The 10954-nt window shown below is 38.8% G+C and overlaps 1 long non-coding RNA gene across 1 annotated transcript; it reads left to right on the top strand.

The window, feature by feature from the left end:
- Positions 1-1230: 1230 nt before the first annotated feature.
- On the top strand, positions 1231-4015 carry LOC137854719 (uncharacterized). The gene is made up of 5 exons (XR_011095353.1): positions 1231-1358; positions 1476-1583; positions 2474-2540; positions 2921-3035; positions 3356-4015. It is a non-coding gene; the product is annotated as an uncharacterized lncRNA (long non-coding RNA).
- The last annotated feature ends 6939 nt before the right edge of the window (positions 4016-10954 follow it).

Below are 10954 nucleotides of genomic sequence, written 5' to 3' on the forward strand. Positions count from 1 at the left end.
TTTCCCCAGCCTTGCTGCTGCAAACAGAGGAGCCAGCCCCAAATCTTCTCTTGGGGCTGGGTTTTGCTTCCATGTGGGAGACAATTTCAAGTCCTGTCCCATGGAAGGGATGATGGGAAGGATGCTTCTCTCCACCAAGCCCCTGGCTGGTCTCTGCCTTGCCATGTGGTTTTTGGGTGGAGGTGGCAGGCTGTCCTTACTGCAGCATTTTCCCAGGCAGTTGCCAGGCTTGCTTTAATGCAGTGACTTCATTTAAGCCTTTCTTGTTGTCACGGACAAATGCCTAGCAAAGAGGACTGCAGTTTGCAGATTGTGCCCAAGCTGAGTTATAATTTGAACCAGATTTGGTAATTGCGTTGCATTTCACCTCCAAGTCAGAAATGAAGCCTAGCGCATGTCAGGTGCTAGTGATTATGAGCTGCCTCCCCCAGCCGGTGCCAGCCACTCAGCAGGGTTTGAGAGGACCACAGCTGCTGTGCATCACCCGGAGGAGTTTTCTCCATGAGGAGCAAAGGGAAACTCCTCATCCAAACCTGTAGGGCCCAGAGCAGCTTCCAGCACCAGCTGGACCCTGTTCCCTGCTTCTTTCCCCAGTGAAATCAGGGAAACAATTTCATCTTTAACCGCAGATCCCACAGTCACTACTGGCCCTTGTCAACAGTCTTAGAGGAGTAGCCAAAGGCTGTTTAGCGCGCCTGTGTTAGTGGGAATATTTCCATCTATTTGAATGGGTATTGTCTCAGACCGGGAATGAACAAGACTGTTCTGCTCCAAGTCTGTCCGTACGAGGACTGTGGGGCAGCGCCAGAAAGCTCCTGCTGCTGACACCATGGAGTTGCTCAGCTTCTCCAGAGCTGTTCAGTTTGCTGGCAGGCATCCTCCTCCAGGTCCAGCCCTGCAAGGGAAAGAGATTTCCTGTCCCCAGTACCTCCCAGTTTCTCTTTGCTTTCTACCTGCCAGAGTTATCACCCCCATGGTTTTCCTGGCAGAGCAGTTGGTATTAGCGTTCTTTAATCTGTGTCAGGCAAAATCAATGAGTTTAGTTTATGCAGCTTCCACGGGTGATCTGAGTGAGCTCAGCTGATCATACCGCACACAAAGAGTAACGTCTACCACTTGTGCGGCTGGATCCAGAAGATGTCTGTTCCCAGCTGCAGACTCCAGATGATGCAAGTTTTGCTCCTTTTTTACAGTAATTCCTACCAGGTGAAAATAGGCAGGTACCCCACTGAAAAACACCAAGCAGGAGAAATATTTAGGAAAACATGTTTGCACAATATCTTGCTGAGTAATATCAACACAGATCATATGAACTGACCCAGTAATCTGTTGCTATCTGAATGTCACAGAACTTGAAGGTTTTGTACAGCTTTGATTACAAAAATGTGCATTTTCTCTCATCATGGTGATTGAATGCAGAGGGAATGGTTTTCTCTTTACTGTTGTTTATTTTTCTTTTTTTTTTTTTTTTTCAGGCATAATGGAGTTTTGAACAGTAAAATTGCTTTCTGCTTTTTCATAGTCGTTTGGCTATTTGAGAGAAAAAAGACACAGCAGACAGTGCGGCACTGCTACAGGGAGAGGTATAAACACAGTAAAAAGCAAGTTTAATGAGCATGTTTTAATGTTTAACGAAAAATGTGTTTTCACTTAAACTACCTGAAAATCCACAATAAATTCATTCAAGTCACTACTATTATTTACTGTATACTAAACGTGGAATACCTACTCCTGAAATGTCATTCTAACTTTGTACTTCAAGAATAAGTAAATAGAAACACTATTCTGTGCCTCTCACAATTCTTCAATATCTTTCACTGCTGAAGGATGCCCTACTATGAGAATTACACTTTCCCTTCATAATGGTATTACACAATGCATGATGTTGAGGGTTCAGGGTTCCCCTTCAGGGGTTCTCAGAACAATTTATTTATTTATTTAATATAATATTTTCTTTGAAATACAACCTCAACAAAATATAATCATGAAAGGAGAGCAGCTGAGGCAGAGATCATTAATTGAGCTTTTTTTTTTTTTTTTTTTTTAAGAGGGTTTCCAAGGCATGAGGAGGAGTCTGTATTCTTCAGTTTGTTTGTTTACATTAGTAGTCACAATTTGACACTTGGAAATTTTTCTGTGCAAATTGGCAGCTATGACAATAATGGACTATTATTCATGAGTGTCTTACTGATGGCAGAGTAAAATCATCCATATGTCTTTGAAACCCAAATACAGAAAAGGAAAGAAGTACTGGTGCTAGCAATTGGAAAGTATAACTCATCAGAGGTCCTGATCTTGCAATAAGAGCTCAGTAAACTTTGAGAGCCCATGAAAGTGGATAAGGAGAAGTCTGGAGCCATAACAAAAACTAGAGTTTTTCATGGTGTCATCAGAAAGTCTCTGCTATTTTTTTTTAATAATTATTTTTTATTCATGTAAGCAAACTTTTTTTTTTTTTTTTTTTTAATTGCAGAGCTGTTGTTTGGGATTGGGAATGATGAAGAGGAACACTCTGACAGAGCAATTCATCTTATCTGCCTGTATGTTTAACTTGCTTGTGCCATCTTTCATTTCAGCTTTAAGTGTCAAACGACCATTATGTAGCAGTCATAAAAAGGTCCTAGAAGGCATAACAGTACCTATTGCCAGTTCAGCTTTTATTATTTGTACTGAAAATGTCTAAAAATACATTACACTCCAAAAATACCTGAGAGTTTTGGCTCTTAAAACAACTGTGATTTCCATGGCATTTACCCTTTTCAGCAAGGGTGCCATTTGCTATGTGACTTTCTCCAAAAACAGCCATGACAAAACTGAATCCCTTTACATCACAGTCAAGTCAATTAAGGATTTAAGAGTGAGGGGAAATAAAGCAGCAGCCAAATAACACGTTGCTTCTTGCTTTTTCTATTCTGACCAGAAAACTAGAACAGGCAGTGGGGGATAAGCCTAACAGCTCCAGGTCTGGTTGAAACAATGATCATCTTGTTTTGCTTTGCTGTGGCCCCATAACTGCATGGCAAATAAACAACAAGGTAAGTACAGCCAATTCATTTGCTGTCTAGTTTTGATTTATGAAGGCAATAACTGAGTGAACAGGGGGATTTAAACCTTTTGGTTGCTTTTTGATTTTAGTTCCTTTCAGTTCTGTTTTAAGTTTAAATTGAAATAGTTTTGAGGGAAAAAAACAGGGTGGGGGCTGGGGAGAAATGACTTACATCTTCATAAGGTCTGTAATACCTAGCTTTAATGTTTTACCTTGTGTAAGGAAGTATTTTTGCTTCTCCCTATTGACTGATTAATATGTTCTTCTAAATATTATATTAATATTCTTATTTGGATCTTTATCTTTTAGATATTAAAAATACAGAATTTGAGGGACTGAATTTTCAGGCTAAGAACCCATGGATCCAATGATACTTGAGGTGAACTATCTGTTCTCAGTGCTTGTGTAAATCACCCTTATGACTGATCTGTGATGCTAATTGCAGCTCTAAAATTCAAAACTACTTTGCCATTTTTCAAAGGAGCTTTGGTAAACCCTGAATTCCTCAAGGAACTGGATATTTTACTCTTAATGACTAAAAAAAAAAAAAAAAAAAAAAAAGATATTGTCCAGTGAAACTAATTTCTGAGAACATACCAGACGTGTGTTGAAAGAGTACAAATTGGATTTGCCATTCCCCACAGTCTTGTGTACTCATTTATATTACTGCAGAATTTTAAATGCTATCAAAACTGAAGAGGAATATTCCTCACCCATCTTGCCTGCTGTAAGCACACAGGATGTAAAGCAGCAGAAGACCTGGCTCATACATGTACATGCAGTGCTCTGAAAAATGTGGTATGATGCTAATCTCAGCAAGAAGCAGGCTACCAAAGAGCTCAGAGGAACTGAGGAGGGAGGCATAGCTATTCCCCTCAGAAAAGGTCTGATATCTGTGGTTGGTACAAGGCTCTATTAACTCCCTGGGTAACAACAAATTCCAGTTTTATGTCAGACTGAGGTATTGCAGTTCAGTATCTGCTGCCTCTGCGAGATGCCTCCAGTCAGCTTGAGCAGCCCTATCTCCAGCTGTGGGGGCAACAACCAGTGGGGCTCAGTTCCCTCCCAGTCTGGTAGTTAGGGCTTTCGAGCAGACCCTCATAGACCAGAAGGCAAAATGCCATCATCGTGACAGATGGAGGCTTTTGGACTGCTGTTGCCTGAGCTAAATGGGAGCAGGGTGACCCTGCCACTACAGGACTGCTCCCCCCAGGAAAAGAGGGTCTCACAGCTGCTGCTGGCTTGGGAGCCCTGGCTTTTACAGAAACAAAATGAATCAGGCAGAAATATTTTTCAGCTCTGAGAAGCCACATGTCTGCTTGCTCCCAGGAACTACAGAAACTGGGCAGTGACTGCGGTGAGCTGATACTGTATCTACCTTGTCAAAAAACATTCCCAGAAAACATATTTCTGTTCTCCTGATAGCAGATCTTGTGTAGTAGCTAAACCAAGCAATTTGCAAACAAGCCCAATGAAAATAATTGCTGGATAATTTCAATAGGTTTACAATTGCTTACCTCAAATTAAAACTGGAGAGTAGGGAAAAATGTATTCAAGAAAGATCTGTTCTTCAGTTACGAGAGAAAATATATGCCAAACTACAGGACTGCACAACAGTAAGTGAACTTAAAATCAGTAGAGTTAAATAAAAGTACAATGTGGAAATCACTGGACACTAAATCTATTTGCACGGAGGCAACAAATACAAGCTTCATTCTATAATGAAGGAAGGAAGTGAGCTCTTTGTAGATGCTCATATGTCTTATGTGAATTTGTATATGCAGTTCCAACTCTGTCTATATTTAGGTACGAATAAAAAATCAAAAGTTTATAATCCATACATACCCTGAGCAGTTCTCTACTAAGAACATTATGTATCAATATTGTCATTTCAAATACTCAAAAAATACAGTTTGGGTCTCCAAAATTTCTGGAAGTATTTAAAAAGCTTTCATTCTTTCAGGTTTAATTACGTTGTAACAATTGATCACCTACAGAAAATTTTCTCCAGCCTTTCTCTTAGACTTCAATAAACACAACTTTATTATTATTATTATTATTATTATTATTATTGGAAATTTGTCCATATTACTTTATGCACAAGCTATAAATATACAAATGTACTTAAGACAGACTCAGTTATGGCTGTGGACAGTAGAATGCAGCCAGTTTTGAGCATGATCACAGGAGCCAGATTTTCATGAGCCCCTGCTGATCAAGTCAGGCTGCACAGATGATTTCTGAAAAGTGTCTCAGGGTAGATTGTGACTTAGCACAGGCTCCCTCCTAACCTGTTTCAGAGGCTCAGTTCGTTGCTCAACACAGATCATTAATTTACAACCTAGCCTATCATTGCTATTAAAGTCAACATCTATCACCAGTTATTACTTGTATCACCCCATCACAGTAACAGTTATTTCCTGTTCTCAGCTTAATGAAATATCAGGAGACCCAAAATACCTTAGTGTGAATGATTAAATGGAGATTGCTATATCAATCAGTGAATTCAAGTTTCATGAATATAAGACTCAGACTAAGACCCAGATCAAAGAAAGATCTGAAGAGCTGTGGCACTTAGCTGACAAATGGCAGCCCTGATGGCTGAATCTGCAGCCCTGGCTGAAAGCCTTGGCTCCTAGGCAATGCATGGGAAAAATCTAACACCTCAAAGCAAAATTCATAAAGCCAAAGATTAAGCACTAGAATTTGTCTTATCCTTTCAGATTTCAAGCAAAAAGCACACCTTTCCTCTCAGGATTCATTCTCTGTTTAGTGCAGTTGACTGTTTCTTTCAAATGAAGTGGGGGACTTGCAATTTATTTCCAGAGAGGAACCCACCATTTTATACAGTAGTGAGCACACTCAAAAAGTGGGAAAATTCCATTCAATTCTACCATCTGCCTAAGGAACTTCAAACCTGTACCTTCTGAGTGAGGGCCAGACTTACAAATCAATTTGTGTATTTTGACTGATGATTAAGAAGCTAGACCAGATGGAGACCCTGAGGTAAGCTAGGAAAAAGGATACCTAGCTGTCAAATCCAGAGGTTTCTTTTTAGCTCATCAAACCATTCAGCCTTGTCAAAAATGAGCAACTTTCAAGGATACTCAGAAAAGGAAGCAGACGTCAGTAGAACTTTAAACAGTAGAAAGGCCATTCCTACACAGATCTGCTTGGCTGCTCCCAAAGACTGTTTTGGCCATGTCTGAGCTAAATAGGGCTCCTGGGGCAATAATTGGCAACCTACAAGCCCTTGCCATAGAAAAACTGTATCCCGTATCTATTCTGTGACCTGCCATCACAACATTGATCAGCATCTATCTTGATTTTTCTGCACCATTTCTGACAGGCTGTAGGATTTGAGGTCTAGAAAAGGCTAGTTAGCAATATCTGGCTCCACTGGTACAAGTTGGTGTCATCACCAGCCTCTGAGCTGCTCTCAGAAAACAAAAATGTGTTCCCACAGGCTATCTTCATTCATCCTATACCTGTTCTGTTTTGGTGCATATTAGTGAGCTCAAATTGTCCTCAGCAGTGGGTAAGTACAAAAGATGACTTTGTGACAGCCTTTGGCATTGATTTTCACTGGCAGCATGCATGTCTGTGGGAATTCATTGTAATCCCAAGCAGGTAGTCACCCACCTCTGGAAAACATCCAGGCTAGACACCGGCTGGTCTGTTGGACCACAGCTTATTACTGCAGGGAGCAGGGAAAGCCATCCACTGCCTGCTTTCACCTCCATCCCCTGTAATGCCTGTGCTGTCGTCACATTCAAAGGAAGAGGATGCCCAGCTTGGCCATGAACTCACTGATCTCCACAGGCATTTTGTGAATGCCAACATTGGCTGTGTCATGAGATATACAAAGCCTGTGGGTTTGGAAATTTCAGCATGTTTGTTTAGAGATGACCCACACAATCTCCCTGCCAGCACTGATAAAGATAATGTGAAAGCACAACTATGTTGCCTATGATGTCTCTACTCTTCCTGACACAGCACATGTGGCTTCATTTGGCTACAATGGCCTCCACAGAGAGTTCAGCCATGTTTTCAGCTATACCCCAATGCCTGAAAGGTGTTTTGGGGGATTTCATAGCCCATCATTGCTGTCTGTTTGATCAGCTCAAAGCTACTTAAAAAATGCAATCAAGAGAATTTTACTGTGGCCTGCTGTGCATTTTGTCTCTAATGAGAGAAGCAGTCTGTTCAGTCCTTTTTCTAAGCACCCTGAGGACACCATTCTTCCAAGGAGCTGGTCAGACCCAATACTGTCTGAGGAAAGCTGTCCTCTTTCAGCCATCAGGGTCATCTTAACTTCCCAGTTGTCTGTTACATTCTCTCTATGCACTGTCTGAACTCCTGCCATGCTTCTTTCCCCTGACCATGAGAAATATTTTTGTATTTGGGAAAAAAAAAAAAAAAATATATATATATATATATATATATACATTTATTTATTTACATAAAGAATACAGGAGGTTGACCTTTCCCTATTAGTTTTAGTTGTCATACCTAAATATCATAACTACTTGAATATTTTTATGCAAATCTGAGATATTTCTTTTACTTCTGCAGCCAAAAATAGGGAGCTAGCACTAATCTGGTAGAGCTCATTATCTGCAACATCATATTAATAAAGTCTAAGACAGAACTGAAACTGAATATTCTTTTTTAATTTTCAGTTACAGATAATGTAGAACTAAAAGTATTAAGTTACAAATAGCAGAGTTTCATTTTTCAAAGTGGGAATCTGTGTTCAGAATAACCAAATCATGCTGTAAGATCACTTTTTAAACCTTAGAGATAATTTTCAATACTATTTACACTGATCTATGGTTCAAGGTTAAATATGACTCTGAAATCATATATTTAGTCAAGCTGCCTAAAATATGCCCCTGGCTTATACCTCAGGTTTAGGTGTTGAGTGAAGCAATACTTCTCAAGTAATTATTTTAGTGTCTTGTATTACCGGTAGAAAGAGGAGGAGGCCCTGGAAGTCCTCCAGAAAAAAAAAAAAAAAAAAAAAATATATATATATATATATATATATATATATGTATGTATGTATATGTGTGTGTATATATATATATATAATAATTATTATATAATATATATAAGTATATATATATAGTTATAGATATTTGGCTTAATATACATGGCTAATTTGGTATAATATATATATATAGTTTACTTTGCTTAAACTTTGGCAGATTAGAAATCTTCAAAGACATGCAACAAAACCTCGTTAACATAAGAATAATAGTCATTAATAGGATAACTTTAACAAATGCTTAGTTTTAGGTGCCAGTTCAGTGTCTCCAACATTGCGATATAAAGAAGACTAATCTTTCCTTGTTCATGTAGTATAAGATTACTCATAACCTTATGGCTGGGCCTGGGCTGTCACACAAGAAGGCTGAGAGGTGGCCTTACTGCTCTCTGCAGCTTCCTGAGGAGGGGACGTGCAGAGGAAGGTGCTGGTTTCTGCTCCCTGGTATGGCACAAAGCTGCACCAGGGGAGGTTCAGACAAGATACCAGGAAAAATGTCTTTACTCTGATGGTGGTACTGGAACAGGCTTCCTAGAGAGTTGGTTGATACCCTGTGCCTGTCAGTAAGAGGCTTGTGGACAATGCCCTCATTAATATGCTTTACCTTTTGGTTAGCCCTGAAGTGGTCAGGCAGTTGGACTTGATGACCTTTGAAGGTCCCTTCCAACTGAACTATTCTACTCTACTCTACTCTACTCTACTCTACTCTACTCTACTCTACTCTACTCTACTCTACTCTACTCTACTCTACTCTACTCTACTCTACTCTACTCTACTCTACTCTATTTTTTAGAAGATGCATTTAAATTCTTATTCAAAGGGTATATGACAGAACTGTCTGTTTCTTTGTTTAGTTACAGCTAAATTCATGGAAACCTACTTTCCAAGAACTAAATGTAGGTAAGAACAGGCTATGCTATCCAAGCAATCTAACATTAAATAAATAAGTGGCCCATTTGTATATCTGTGTAGCAGAACTACCAGAGGAAGTCAAAGTCCTAAGAGCATCTAGGAGACACCTGAAGAGCAGCTGTGTTGGGCTTTGGGGACAAGCTGTCAGTTAGAAGAGGTTTAGAAGATTTAGAAAGAGGTCTAGAGGTTTAGAAATTTGACTACAGAAAATTCCTTCTGCTGTTTGACCGTGGCCATGTCTGAGGGCTAAAAGACGCTATTTCTCTTTGTATTATTAGGAACACTAAATAGTGTTTCTCAACACTATTTAGAAATAGAAAAGGAGACCTTTTAAACAAATGATATGAGGGGTTATTCACCTCCATCATCAGCTTCTCATCTTGATTGATACAATTAGATCAAAGTGGAATATTATCATGAACTGTAAAAGGATATGTTTTCACTAAACAGAAGCAATTGAAAGGTTTCAGGATGGCCCAATTTTTTAGATGCTTTAGTTTTCTGTAAATAAGTCATATTTATTTTATTTTATTTTATTTTATTTTATTTTATTTTATTTTATTTTATTTTATTTTATTTTATTTTATTTTATTTTATTTTATTTTATTTTCACTGTATGGGATTTTCTTCCATGTAGCCAAGATATCTTCTTTTTCTTACACATCTAGAACATGGTTAGTTTTCATATAAGTTACACCTCTCTCTGATGAAATGTATGTATTGCAAAGCCATATGAAATCACTACATAGTAAATTCCTTCCTGGCGTTCCTTTTCCCTTCTCTCTTTGTTCCAGATCTTCTGAATATCTTTCTTTTATAGCTATATACATGAGCTGTAATAAAAATGTAAAAAGGACCAAGAAAAGAACATTATCTTTTTTTTCCATGTTCACAGTAATCTCTTCTTATTGCCAGGCTGATTGCCAGGTTTGTAGTGTTAGTTTTTATAGAGAGAAGCTGAGCAGATAAAGCAAAGTAAAATACATTAACGTGAGCCTGGTACATAAATATTATAATAGCAGTAATAACGTATTACACTTCTACTGTATTTTTCGTTCAAAGATCAAAGTAGAAAAATAAATAAATAAATAAATAAATAAATAAATAAATAAATAAATAAATAAGAGAACCTGAGTAATGTACTTTGCCTATTTCTGTGTCACAGATTCAGGAGGTGCTTGCTAAATAACGTAGACTAACACAGGATTGCACCATATTCTGCACTGGTTCTACTGCAGCCCTGGATCTATGTCAGGGTCACTAACCTTCTTTGCTGTGTAAATAATTGATTTTTCACTGTGGTTGTTGAATAAAAAAAAAAAAAATTGCATCAAACCAACTGCTTTCTTAAGTTACCCCTCCCCCTAGCAGTCAAGATTTTTTTTTTTTCAAATTACCTACAACAGAAAAGATATTTTTTGTTTATTTGTTTCAGAAAAGCAAATAGAAATAATGTCTAGAATGATCAAACTAAACAGAAAACAGGGAATAACTTCCTTCCCTACATTAGCTTTGGGATACTAAATGTTCATGTTAAACTGTTCCATTGTCCCTTAGAAAACTTTGAAGATACATCTCCTGCCACTGAGGCAATACTTTCTTCCCTGGGCTAGCGAGGGCTGAGCAGTAGCAAGACGTTCTCAACATCTTTGCCTGATGCTATGGCACTTGCAGTCAGCTCATAGATATGTGGACTGGTACTCAAGCAGCCCAAGTGGAGGTGACTTGTGGTTAGAACCATACTCACAATATTTTTAGTTTGTCTCGGAGCCCCTTTCCGCCCCTTTATAAGCAGCAGAAAACTTTCAGGGGAGAAAAATTTGCTGCAGCACATGGTGGTTTGGAAGATGCACCAAACCACAGTCAGGGAAGGAGCTGACCCGAACTCCCACCTTCTCCATGAGCTGACACTTCCACTTCTATTGCAAGTCAGCCAGCAGAGTTTC

The sequence above is a fragment of the Anas acuta genome, chromosome 3 (assembly GCF_963932015.1).
Source record: "Anas acuta chromosome 3, bAnaAcu1.1, whole genome shotgun sequence".
Lineage (NCBI taxonomy): Eukaryota > Metazoa > Chordata > Aves > Anseriformes > Anatidae > Anas > Anas acuta.